A 14,956-nucleotide genomic window follows, 5' to 3' on the forward strand; every position below is an offset into this window, starting at 1 on the left:
AGTCTTTGAAACGCTTTACAATTTTGTTTTTGTAAAGTGAGATCTTTTATTTGTTGATTGATTTTAATTTGAGAGAGAGAGAGACCAGCTAGGGAGAGGGGCAGAGGGGGAAAGAGACAGAAAGAGAGAGAGAGAGAGAGAGAGAGAGAGAGAGAGAGAGAGAGAGAATCCCCAACCAGGCTCCAAGCTCGGCACAGAGCCTGACATGGGGTTAGACATCACAACCCTGGGGATCATGACCTGAGCCCAAATCAAGATTTGGACACTTAACCAACTGAGCCACCCAGGTGCCCTAATATTTTATGTTTAAAGGTATTTTTAATGATAATTTCCTGTCGAAAGGCACTTAATAATATGGCGTTTTAGATCAGTGTTTCTCAAACCAGGAAATGAGGCATGAACCCTCAAAGCCCTCTAGGATATTTGGTATATGTATTTTCCTCCTCAACATAGATCTGTATGATATTCAAGTATGAGACACAAAGCAACGCTTGCTGTCTTTTTTCCTGGTGCTTGACCATGTGGAACAGACTCACTGGAACCCAAGTACTATACTAGTAAAAAGAAATATGTGACAAACGCTTGGACCATATCAGCATTCTAATGACCGTTACATTCATTTACCAGTTAATTCTTGTAATTAAATACAAATATTTAATTCATTCATTCATTCATACAAATGCTAGACTTAGAAAAGCTAGCTCCGGATATTTCCATCTACCTCAGAAGTTGCCCGCCCTGCGTCCGCCGGGGCCTGTCAGGTGCCTACAAGCCCCACCGTGGGCGAGAGGGGCATCGCTGTCCTGCCGATATTACTGCCTCTTCCCGCCTCCCTGCCCTCCTGACTCTTCTTGAACAACTGGCCTTGAAGGACTGGGCAAGAGGAAGGGACAGACTTCAAAATAAAGAGACAACGTACTGTTTTCTCTGTCAGGAGCAAGACATGTTTTCTGGGTTAACGGTGACAGTGGCTTTTCCAAAAGATCTTACATCCGGGTTGTTCAGGGGCCACAGCTCTGGATTTTAATGTAGTTGAATTTACATGAATGTCTTTTCATATAGATCATATTTGTAGTTTCTTATCTAAAAAGTCCTTTCCCATCGTAGGTCATAAGGTGGGTTTCTATACTGTCTTCGAAAAGATTCTTTTTATGATGGCATTTTAACGCTTTTTAATATTTATTTATTTTGAGAAAGAGAGAGAGACAGTGTGAGTGGGGAAGAGGCAGAGCGGGAGAGGGGGACACAGGATCCAAAGCGGGCTCCAGGCTCTGAGCTGTCAGCACAGACCCCGATGCGGGGCTTGAACCCACTGACTGTGAGATCATGAGCTGAGCTGAAGTCCAATGCTTAACGGGCTGAACCACCCAGGTGTCCCTATGATGGAATTTTAATATACCAAATATTAATTTTCATGTAAGTTTAACACCAGTTTCAGTTTCTCCATGTGGATTCCGAATTGATCCAATGTCAGTCCTTATGTAGACCATACCTCCCTGCTCACCCGTGACCCTGGCTTTGTCATTCATCAGATTTCAGTTTGGGGGATGCCTCTTTCAGGACTCTTGATTTTCCCATCCCCTTCCTCATCCCTGTCCTAATAATACATTATCCTATTTAACAAAAAATGACATACTAACTTGTAATGTAGTTTAAAAGAAATCCCTTCACCTTGTTTTCTAAGTCCTTTGAACGTCCATGTAAATTTTAATTGATGATTATCAAGGTATATAAAATTATATACATACATGCATCTTGCAATATTTTTATTGGAACTGAATTGAATGTATAGATTGATTGAGTTAGTTGTCATACTTTTAGCCATATATATACGTATTAGTAGTCAGGGTTCTCCAGAGAAACAGAACCAATAAAGTGTGTGTGTGTGTGTGTGTGTGCGGAGAGAGTGAGAGAGATTTAATTGGCTCATGCAGTTGTTGGTGGCAAGTTAAAAATCTACAAGGTGGACCAACAGGCTGGAAACCCAGGCAAGAGTTGGTGTCACAGTCCTAGTCTGAAGATCCTTTACTGGCATAATCCCCCCTTTCTCACGAGAGGTCTCTCTTTTCTTAACAATAAGACCCACACGTATTATGGTCGGTGATCTGATTTACTCAGACGCCATTGACTTAATATTAACTTCACCTAAAAAAATCTTTCCAACAATGTCTAGACATGCTTACCACATATCACATATCAGATGTTACGGCAAGTGGGAGTCTTGTGGATTCTGTCTGAGTTCTCTGATCGAGTCCTCTCTGTGCCAACACAGAGTTTTTACAGCCAGTTCAAGTGCGCCTTTGCATGCTGGTTCTACGCACTTTAATGCATCAGTTTCCCTATTTGCCAACTGAAACTGACCTAGAAAGATAGATCCGACAGAGAGGGACATGACTTGTTTTTATTTCAGATTACAATCCATTGTCTGCTCATGTTCCCCATTCATCCAATCTTTACCCCAAAGTCTTTCTGATGTAGCTAGGGTGAGCTGTTACAATCTTAGGCCGGAACCTACAGTTTAAAAGGTTAACACTATGGGGGGGGGCGCCTGGGGGGCTTAGTCAGTTAAGTGTCCAATTCTTGATTTCAGCTCAGGTCACGGTTTCACAGTTCGCGTGATTGAGCCTCACGTCCGTGGTGTCTGTGCTGACAGTGTGGAGCCTGCCTGGGATTCTCTCTCTCCCTCTCACTGCCCCTCCCCTGCTCATGCTCGCTCTCTCTCTCTCTCTCTCAAAATAAATAAATAAAACAAAATAAAATAAAATAATAAAATAAAATAAAAATAAAATAAAATAAAAAAGTATGACACTATGTTGGATAGAATACAGTTACTCAAAACTAGAATTCAAATATTTACCAGATTTCACGTTCCCTCAATTTTATTCCATGTAGGATTCCCAACACCTACAAGTCCCCAAATTTTGTTGTGGCTCAATGAGACTTTTTTTTTTTTTCCCATGAGGGGGCATGTGCAAGGATTAAATGACATATTTAGCTGTCACCATTCATGTAGATTCTGACGGAGATCTCTGCTTTAATTCTGTCCGTTCTTACTAGGAAAGATCTCCGTACCATGAAACCGTATTTCCCCTCCAATTTCTCTTTGAAAACACGTATTTTCCACCTTCCTTGCGAAAAACCACTGCCTGCAAAGCTCTCCATCTGGCAGCTCGTTTGAGCAGGCTGTCAGCCTTGACCTGGTCCAGGAAGCAGCCTGTGGCGTGAACAAAGTGTAGACGAAGACAAACCACCCAAAGGCCGTCCCTTCTTCCCGTTTCCACTCCCAGCCTCCAGAGCCTGACAGCTGCTCTCAAGAGGCCCTTTCTCCCAGAAGCACACGCTCATTCTGACACGCCCGGACAAACCAGCACTCCGCCCAGGGCCCTCAAGGGCTGGGTTCAAGCACCAAGAGTGTACTCCCTTCCCCAGGCCCCTGCGTTCCTCCCCACCATCCACCATTCAAGGCTATGAAAGCCACTCGTTGACCCGTATGAATTCCTACATCCACTCATTCTTTCACGTGTCATCCGTGGATGCTGAGTGCCTCCTAGCGATGGCAGTCCCTTCTGTACACCTGCACGCACACACACATGCGCACACCCACATATACAGGCACACACACACACACACACATTGGACTTGGACCAAAGGCATCACTTCCCTTTTCCTTCTGCCTTCAAAGGACTGTATAGCAGATTTCGAGAATTCGCCTTTAGCTATTTTATAATTATTCAGCTGCACTGTAGGTGTCCAGCCATCTCCGGACCAGAGTCACCAACAACGGGGAGTAATTCGGCGTCTTCTGGTTGATTCCATTCTGGATGGGGCTTGACCCGACAGACGAGGCCATTCTTATTTCATGGAACTTTGATGCTGTTCTGGGTGCTAAGCCAGCCAGGCGGTAAGAACAAAAGAGACCGTTTTCTGGACAGATAGGCAACGTGGCACACGGTGTTCATGGCAAGTATGTCGCTCGTGGAACACGGCCTGTCAGCTGTTCTTCTCACTCGTCTCTAGGCGTGTGTGTGCGTGTGTGTATATGTGTGTGTGTTTTCAGGTGCTTAAATTTCGCTAAGCATTCAAGAGACTTGGGTTTTGGAGTATTTATCTCTTTTTTCTGACTTCATGCCAACTACCTGGTGACTGCCAGAGAATCAACCAACAAATAAATAAACATTGGCAGACATGAACGTGGTTTGGCCGCGCTTACCTTCAAAAATCTAGAGAGGACTGCTACGGTGTTATCGAACTCACAAATATGTGATTATGTTCTTACGGTTTCGATCTATTTGCTTGGCAAGTTGGATGCGACGATTAACATTCGCGTGTCTCTTGCCAAAAAGGACAATGGCACGTTTGGATTCATGATCTCAGTTCATAGCCACTTACAATTGATTTCTGCGTGCCCTGTCATGGAGATGATCACTTCTGGGAGCCTGAATGCCGGGAGTGGAGGGGACACTATGGGACTTTATCTACAGCCATTTTAGAAATGAAGGATTTTATCTCTGTGAAGGATGTGTTTAGAAAGGGAAATATGGTTGCTTTTTGCTACTCTTATTTCAAATTTAATGCATGTTTATCAAAAAAAACCATAACTTTTAGGGGCGCCTGGGTGGCGCAGTCGGTTGAGCGTCCGACTTCAGCCAGGTCACGATCTCACGGTCCGTGAGTTCGAGCCCCGCGTCAGGCTCTGGGCTGATGGCTCGGAGCCTGGAGACTGTTTCCCATTCTGTGTCTCCCTCTCTCTCTGCCCCTCCCCCGTTCATGCTCTGTCTCTGTCTGTCCCAAAAATAAATAAAAACGTTGAAAAAAAAAAAAAATTTAAAAAAAAAAAAACCATAACTTTTAAAGAGAAAATTAAAATGACCATTTTTATGGTCAGTACTAAATATTATCTCATCTAACGTGGTGCCAGAAATTTTCACACCTTAATCTATTATTTTCTCCTCCTCCATGTCTGTTGCCCCAAACAGATTCATATGGTAGTTCAGACGCAAGTGATTTATAAAGAATCATCTTCTAAAATTTAGTAATTTAATGGGCCGGGAATAACAAGAACATCCTAAAGAGGAACAAATATCTAGTATTAAGAAATACTACAGAGTGACAAAAATTAAGACCATAGACTATTGGCATGAGGAAAGACAAACAGGCCAATTAGAGTCCAGAGATAGGCCCGGATATACATGGTTACTTGATTTACAAACAAAACAAAACAAAACAAAACAAAACGAAACGAAAATGGCACCATGTTATTAAGTGGGGACAAAGATATTCTGCTCAACAGGTGGTTCTGAAATAATCGTATGTCCACATTAGATATCTCAAAGCACAAAAGTGAATTTCAGATAGATCAAAATCATAAATGTTAAAGCTCAAATTATAATGCTTCTGTAAGAAGATACAAATTATGGGGGACCTGGGTGGCTCAGTAAGTTATGCATCCAGCTCTTGGTTTCGGCTGAGGTCATGGTTCATGCATATAAGCCCTGTGTCAGACTCTGTGCTGACAGTGCAGAGCCTGCTTGGGATTCTCTCTCCCTCCTCTCTCTCTCTCTCTGCCCCTCCCCTACTCACACTGTCTCTGTCTCAAAAATAAATTAAAAAATAAAACGTTTTTTTAAAAAGGAGATACAAATTAATATTTCCATGAATTTAAGGTAGGCACTAGTCTCTTAAACAGAACACAAAAATAGTTAAGAGAAAAAACGCATTTAATGTCATTAAAGTTTAAAATTGGAAAGTTTAAAAAAACACATGAGTCAAAAGACCCTTCTGAGTAACTGAGAAGACATTTAAAAACTGAGACGTCATTTATTATACCAGTTGTCCCCAGGGGTGGTCTACTGACCCTTTGGGATTCTTGAGACGGTCTTGGGTTGTTTGCAAGGTCAAAACTATCTTCAGAATAATTGTAAGACAATATTTGCCTTTTTCAGTGTGTTGACACATTTATACTGCAAAAGCAATGGTGGGTTTTTTTGCTTCACTCATTCCATAAGAAGATAATAACTACTGACAGGACCAAAGATTAAATGGACATTCAAAGTATAAAGCCCTCATTAGATAGCAATGGTTCTTAGAAAACGATATCTGGCCCAACAGCTATAAGACACAGATAGTTAAGTAGAAGTTCGAAACAAGTTACTGACATAGCCCGCAACACTAAACTAATTTGTAACATAAGCAGATCTGGAAATGTTGTTGCCTGACCTCGAAATATACGAAGAGTATACTTTTAGTTCTTGAAATCTGCACACCTTTTTTCCACACTGTATTTATTCATAAGATTTTGTTTCAGAAAGAGTTGCACCTAACACACACCACCATGGAAGGATTCAAAGAAATAAAACCCGCAGAACACATAAAATAGTATTTATACATTGCAGGCAATGGATAAGCTTTAAGCAGCTTAAAGCTTATTCTATTTTGCCTTTGCATTATTTTGCAAATTTGATCGACCTCACCACTTCATATAACCTCTGTGTTATGTTTGCGTACATTAATAAATTTGCGTGATGAATATGTTTTATTCCTTAGTTGAAGTTTCTATCATACTATAAAAGGCACTCACTAGGAAGAATCAGGTTGCACTTTTTACAAGCTTCAGACTAAGGGACTTAGGTGCATCTGACTCCTGTGTGGAACAAGTTAAAATTCAGATTCTGTAGGTCCCAGAGTGAGGTCCATGTTTCTGAAATTCTTTTTTATGTTATTATATTAATTATATGAATTTTATTTTATTTTATTTTATTTTATTTTATTTTATTTTATTTAAATTCAAGTTAGTTAATATACAGTAGGATCTTGGCTTCAGGAGTAGAACCAGGATTCATCACTCACGTATGACACCCGGTGCTCATCCCAAGTGCCCTTCTTAATGTCAGCCACCCATTTAACTCCCCCCCCCCACCAACCCCCCTTCCATCAATCCTCAGTTTGTTCTCTATATTTAAGAGTCTCTTATGGTTTGCCTCCCTTTCTGTTTTTATCTTATATTTCCTTCCCTCCCCCTATGTTCATTTGTTGAGTTTCTCAAATTCCACATACAAGTGAAATCATACGATACTTGTATTTCTCTAATTTCTCTCACTTAGCATAACATGCTCTAGTTCCACCTGTGTTGTGGCAAATGGCAAGATTTTATTCTTTTTCATTGCCAAGTAGTATTCCACTGTGTGTGTGTATCATATATATATATATATATATATATATATATATAGTATCATATCATATCTTCTTTATCCATTAATCAGTCAATGGACATTGCATTTCTATCAGGTTCTCATATGATGTTGATAAGGCAGGACCTCACACCATGCTTACAATATCACTGTTGTAGAGGAAATGCCCAACTTTATTGACGCACAGAGTAGTGCCATGTGAGTTTAGGACATGTGGAGGCCATCCTTTCCCCATTCCTCTATTCAGTAACTAAAATATGATTGTGCTGGCTGATGGTGCGGATAAAGCCTGAAGACAGTCTGATGGAAAATTTCCTCTTACTTGGGGGGAAGGTGAATCTCCGTTTACATTTTCATCCTATTCAGGCCTTCAAATGATTGGATGAGGCTTCCTTGCATGGAAGATAATCTCTACTGATTAAAATGTTAATCTCATCCAAAAACACCCACATGGAAACATCCAAGATAAAGGGACCAAATGTCTGGGCACCTTGTGGCCCAGATGAGTTGATACATAAAATTAACCATCACAGAAGGGAGAAGGGCAAAATTGTATGCCTGCTGATTCTTAAGCATTCCTAGAGGCCCTGTGATGAATGAGTCTGCTCCTTAACCCCATTGTTCAGAACACTCCATCATACGGCTATACCTGGTCCTATGGAAGCTTAGGACACTGAATATTTCAGCTGGTCTTTTTTCCATTTCAAATAAACCCAAGAATCTTTTGATCAGGGAAAAGGATAGATATTGGGGGGGGGGGGACAATTAGCAGGATCTGACCCACTAAGTAATTTACCATGTCATTTGTCTGTAAAACAAGACAGGGTTAATATATTCTATAAATCGGATACATAGAAAATAATATTCCCCTGATTTCTCCAAATAGTGACTCAAAGAGTCACAACGTAAGGAAACTCGATTAAAATTTCCACATTAGGAAAAGATCAGGTAGGATGCAAAGGTAAGAGGGTAACAGATGTTGATCTCCACATAAATCCTCTTTATTTGGGATAACCAGCAACTACTGTTTAGGAGAGGGGGAACTTGAAAGGACAATCATAATGTTGCAATTAACGTATCTGACAAATATAGGACTTGTGCAATTAACTAAATTTTTACTTGCGTGTCTTCACACAATCCAGAATGGGTTGTAAAACTCCCTTTCCTATACACATACGCACTGTTAATTTTTTTTTAACAAAATGATGTATACATCATATACATTTAGAAATGTATCTTCCCATATCAATTAAAGACATGGCTATCTTTCCAGGACGCATATTATATTCTCCACCTTTCAGATAAAATATCCTGAAATATCTCATACAGAATAATTGTTTCCAGTTTCAGCAATTCAACCCAAATTTATAAAATGTATTTTTTTTTTCACACTAATAGAGAGATCCAAAGTTTTGAGCTCCCTACTGAAATGTCACTAGATAATAATTAACCTTTATTTTATGAAATGCTTCCAGTGGGGCAAGAATGTGTGGAAGTAAGGTTGAAAGTGGGACGGACTGGGGCACCTGGGTGGCTCAGTTGGTTAAGCGTCCAACTCTTGATTTTGGCTCAGGTCATGATCTCATGGTTAGTGAGTTCAAGCCCTGCATCGGGATCTGTGCTGACAGTGTGGATCCTACTTGGGATTCTCTCTCCCTTCCTCTCTCTCCACCCCTCCCCCACTTACATGGACTCGCTCTCTCACTCAGACACGAAATAAATAAGTCAATAAGACTTTAAAAAAATAAAAAGAAAGTGGGGATGTATCTACTGACATTTACTGAAAGAGTAGCATATGGTCTCATAACAAATATAAACAGATATATATTTAATATATATGTAAATATATGATATATTTGACAAATACTGACATGTTTAAATCTTCATTATGTACCCAAACGTTCATAGTCAAAAATATAGTGCCAAGTAAGCTGCTATTTTTTAAAGCTCTACACATCATCCTAAAAATCAATATTTACAAATTTCTTTCTTTTATTTCCACCGCATAACTGAAGTATATCGTGGTAGGTCTGCCCAAAGTGACACTTACCTAGTGAGTTATAGGCATTTAAATAGATGATTTGGAGACACTGGGTTTCCATCTAAATTTAAACGTTATTGATATATATGTGCATTTCAGAGTTGAAGATCTAAATTTAATTACACATCTAAATAGTTTAATAGCAATGTTTTGCATCATACTTATTATTAAAATACTAAATATTTTTATGAAGTTTCACAGAAAAACAAGCCTTACAGTATGAACTAAGGTAGACCAATAATTTTCTTCTAATTAGACTTTGCTTAAAGTACTATAGATAAGGAGGTAGTTTATTTTGTTTCTCATTTTCTTTGGCAGAAACATAATCATAGTGCCATTTGTATTTTTTTTTAATGTTTACTTATTTTTGAGACAGAGAGAGAAAGAGACAGACAGAGCATGAGTGGGGGAGTGCAGAGAGAGAGAGGGAGACAGAATCCATTGCAGGCTCCAGGCTCCGAGCAGTCAGCACAGAGCCCGACGCAGGACTTGAACTCACGAACCATGAGATCAAGACCTGAGTTGAAGTCGGACACTTAACAGACTGAGCCACCCAGGCACCCCACACAGTACCATTTTTAGAATTGTGTAGAGTTTAAATCAACTTGAACGTCAAAACCATTTAAGACCTCTTAAAGTCTTCTGAAGGCATTCTTAGGAAACCGCAAATAAAATCCAACTTACATCTTTCTTTCCAGACTCTGGGGCATCTGGTCTTTGACTACTCTCCAAGTTAACCCCTCCCACCCTCTCCCTTTAGTCTGTACGCTCCAGATACGCTGGATTACCTTTCTTCTCCAAGTATACCACACTCTTCCTCTCCTCAGAGCCCCTGTGCCTGCCATTCCTTCTCCCTACGATTACATTCCCAGTGGTTGGCAGGGCTGGCTTCTACTCATTCAGATTCCAGCTTGTGTTTAGTGCTCCTAACCAGGGGCCTCCTGTGAACTTATTTAGAATTGCACACTCCCGTTCATTTCTTCTCTTTAACACCACACATCCTAGAAAGCACGAAAATTAGAACTTCCCAGTGTTTGCTGTTTTTAATTGTCTCTTTCCCCTCTCCTACCCTTAACAGACTGTAGACGCTCATTTCGACCTCTTCAGAGCTGTATTCTCAATGCTTAGGTAGAAGGATGCCTTCTGTAGTGGGCATTATTGAATCTCGGTTGAGATTCACCGAGCAAAATCTCAACTTTAACAAACTTTGATAGGTGAGGTTCACTTGCAGTTAACAAATATTGTTTCCTAAACACGGAGCCCTGAAAGTGGAGCTATCCTAGTGGTAAGAACATTATTTTGTAATTTGGTAGAGAAATAGAATTGATACTTGAAGCTATTTCTTCAAATGCACTGATGAAATTCATTCAGTGTAGGTTAAACAATCATAAAATCTGAGATCACCTAAAGAGACTCCATTTATTCCAGTTTGGATGAGTTTAAATCCATTATGCTAAAGGAGTCTGGGGCAAAATGTTATTAGAGCAGCATACTGAATTTTCTCATCTGTTACAAACAGTAGAAATAAAAAGGTTTAGATAGGAGCATTGCAATCTGCATGACTGACCCCCCCAAAACGGAATCCAACATCACATCGTATGATTAAAATTGAATGGTCTACTGGTGTAGAAGACATCGTTTGGAAAATATTTGGTTTTGATACCAAATTAACTCTGGCACCTGCTTGTGAGGAGGTCAATATCAGAGGGTGGGACCTTATACCTGAAAGGTGGAGTGAATCTGGGGTATTGATGGCATTAGGGTTCAATGAAACTCAGATGAGAGAACAAGGAAGTTTATGCTGTACAAGTACATTAACTGGAACCAAACACGTGCTGGAAACGAATAGAGGTGACGTGTGCTCAAATGTCAGGTAAATCTATCCTCTGTGCAATTTTAATTGGCCGCTTAACTGGGAGCCTTTAGAATTGTCCAAACTCTTTCCAATAGTAAATATTAAGCCATACCAAATTGCTGGAGGTCAATAAGAAATTTTGAATTTTGGGGGAAAAATATGGAAGTGGAGAACTTATTTGCACCGGTTTGTTGTGAGAACAGGTGTATCTGAGTGACTAAATGTCGACCCTAATGGATGGAACAAAATAGTTTCATGGTGGTTCAGCTGAGGCAGATGTAGCTTTCACTCCTCCAGAAAAATCCAACGGTCTAAAAGGGACTTGCCTGCTTTGAGAAATTCGGCTGATTCCTTCTTCACCGTTATAAATAGTGACTGCGGACGGGCACAGTTTGTTTCTCATAAGCAAGACTACAAAATGGATCCACTGTCTTTCTGGAGAATATTTAAATTCTCCGGCTACAGCAATCACCTGGTGAGATAAGATTTAGTTACGATTCATCATCAAAACAACTTAATTTATGACATTGATGACGTCGTGGAGAAAGCCAAAGGACCCGTGAGAGCTACTGTGGCACCTACTACTGGGTGAGCTTGGCTTACTTGGCCAGATAAAATATACAGCTAACCTAATCTGTTAAATTCTTGAATATAATTTGAGCTAAAGAACCAGGAGGCAGTCTATAGATTGCATGGGATAAATTTCTCTCTTGGCTAAACCCTACTGAAGAAAAGAAGGTCAATGTCTTGAGAGGCTGTTTGGGTTTTTTGAAGAACACGACACATGTACCTCACCTGTTATTTTGTTTTCGTTTTTGTTTGTTTTTGTTTCTCGTGCTACTCAACATCACGTGACCAGAAATAAATAGGAATTTAGATGGAATCCAGTATAATTTTTTTTTTTTTTTGCAGAAGTCTGTAAGTCGAACAACACTATTAAGAACTAGAATTTCCATAATAGCAAATAATGTGAGGCATCTTTTCCTGTACTCATTTGCCATTCACATATCTTCTTTGAGGAAAGGTTTGTTCACATCTGGAGGTCATTCATTACTCAGGCTGTTTGTTTCGTATTACTGACTATTGAGATTTATGTCTTCTGGATCCAAGGCCTTTATCAGATACGTGGTTTTCAAAAAATTTCTCCCAGTAGAAGGCTTCTATTTCTAAACTCTTACCAGTGTGTTTTGCAGAGCCAAGTTTTTCATTTTGACAAAGTCCAATGTATCAGTTTGCTGTTTCAAGGTTCTTGATTTTGGTCTCCTATGCCCTGCTTTTCCTATGTGAATTTCGGGAAGGATGGGGTGGGGGCGTTTGTTTGTTTGGCTGATGTGTGAGGCAGTGGTGATGACTGAATTCTTCTGCTCCCTCTCTTAGTCTTTTAAAAGCCTTTGCAGCAGGGAGAGACTTGGCAAGGTCTTCTGAGGGCACAGTTTCTTGCTAAACTATACCTGCAACATTTTTCATGTCTCTTGAAGGTTCCCCTTTTCCCACTTAGTCCATTCCTTTCCTATTTTCTTAGCCATATAATATCCTGCCAAGATGACTTTAACGAAAGGGGCACCTGAAAGTTTATGGGGGGAAAAAGTCTCAAAGGTGTTTGAGAAGCCGCAGAAGGGTCTGGCTTGTCAGAATAACTAATGATTCTCACAGGGTAAATAAGCTGCATTCCTTTCTGTCTTCATAAGCATAACACAAGATTCTGATAAGCAAACTCTTCCATTCTTGTCGGCAAGCGACCTATTGTGATCTAAACCGGAGAGAGCCCATCCCCCTTCTAACCCTGATCAGGTCTCCTTAGGTTAAACAAGAGCGGACAGCACACATTTCAACACTGATCCTCTTGCTGAATTTGCACGGGTGGGATGGAATCCGTGTGTCGTCACAAGGCCTGGCTGCATCCACAGGCATAATGTAGAGATAACTGAGCTGATAAAGTGGCGTAGGGCTTTCGGTGTGTGATGGAACCCTCGTGAGCTCACTTCAGTTGAGTGTGATAACCCAGCAACGCTAAGGCCATTGGATTGAATTTTGTTTTTACTCTCTAAAAACATAGATATAAATACATATGTACAGAAGGATACATGACATGATTTATAAACCATATCATGTGCGTGCAAATAAAACTCTAAACTTGTCACATAATAAATCTGTTTAAAATCACATGCTGGCATTACCTTTGTACTCTGTTTTAATTCTTTTTCTTAGAGGCCACTTGGCTTAAATCTTAAAGGAATTCCAAATACCATACCAAAAATGTAGAAAACAGTTCTACCAGCAAGCGTACATTCTGCAGGTTTTGTGTGGACTATTACTTGGGCATCAATCCAATTGAATCTCAGTTCAAGTGCATTCAATAAATCTATAGCGAACACGTTACGTATGGTGACCTACATTAGATGCCTTAAGAAAATTTTAACATTCGTAAATATCTTCCCTCATTGAGTAGGTTGCCTTGTCATTGTTGATGGTTTCCTGTGATGCAGAAGCTTTTTATTTTGGTGTAGTCCTTCGAGCTTAATTTTGCTTTTTTTTCCTTTGCCTGAGGAGACATATCTAGAAACATGTTTCTATCACTGATATCAAATACATTTCTGCCTGTTTTCTTCTAGGAGTTTTATGGTTTCAGGCCTCTCCTGAAACCAAATGGTCATTCATCCATTTTGAGTTTATTTTCATGAATAGCGGAAGAAAGTTACCTTGTTTCATTCTTTTCCACGTAGCTGTCTAGTTTTCTGAGTACTATTTACTGAAGAGACTGTCTTTTCCCCACTGTGTATTCTTGCCTCATTTCTGGAAAACAAAATGGAAGTTCCTCAAAAAATTAAAAATAGAATTCCCATATGAGATAGTAATATCATTACTAAGTACTTACCTGAAGAAAATGAAAACAGTAAGTCAAAAAAGATATACGCAATATGTTTATTACAGCATTATTTACAACAGCCATAATATGGAAGCCGCCCAAGTGTCCATCCATAGATGAACGAGTGAAGATGCGGTATATTATACATAACTCAGCCTTAGGAAAGAATGAGGTTCCAGCATTCACAACAACATGTGAATCTGGAGGGCACATCGCTAAGTGAAATAAGTCAGAAAAATACCAGATGAAGTCACTCATTTGTGGAATTCACACACACACACAAAAGCAAATGAACAAAGAAAGAGAAAAAGAGACAACCAAAAAAACATACTTTTAAGTACAGAGAACACACTGGGGTTGCCGGGGGTGGGGGTGGGGGGGAAGGGTGATGGGGGAAATAAAGGGATTAAGAGTACATTGATCGTAAGCACTGGGTAATGCACAGAATTGTTGAATTGCTATAATGTACAGCAGAAACTGATACAACACTGTATGTTAACTATGCTTCAATGGAAAAAAAAATACATTCCTGAAAGAAAAAAAAAATGAAAACACATTTTTTTTAAAAAACGACTAAGACACGGTCCAAGATTTTAAAGCTTATAATACAGCACAAATGACTAAAAATGAAACAAAATATGACAAAGTCGTAAAATGTTTAGCCAATTTATTCATAAATGCATTTAGAGAAGAAAGTTGTACCTTTTGGGGATAGAGCTAGGGAGTCATGAAGGAAGTGTCATACAGATGCACTTTTAGATATGATTTAATGCCAGTTGTTAATACTACGTTATTACTACGACGATGATGATGAATACCAACAAGGGTACAGAATTTATCATGAGATGGCAGGACAGCCTGAGAGGGAACACTTTGGGAAGGCAGAGGCAGGAAAGAGTCTACAAGCCATTTGGACCATATACAACGCATACATATAGGGGAACGTGGGAGAAAAAGCCGGAACTGAGAAAACACTTAAAATAGTTTGGGCTTTGATTAAGTATTAT

The sequence above is a fragment of the Lynx canadensis genome, chromosome D3 (genome assembly GCF_007474595.2).
Source record: "Lynx canadensis isolate LIC74 chromosome D3, mLynCan4.pri.v2, whole genome shotgun sequence".
In the NCBI taxonomy this organism is placed as follows: domain Eukaryota; kingdom Metazoa; phylum Chordata; class Mammalia; order Carnivora; family Felidae; genus Lynx; species Lynx canadensis.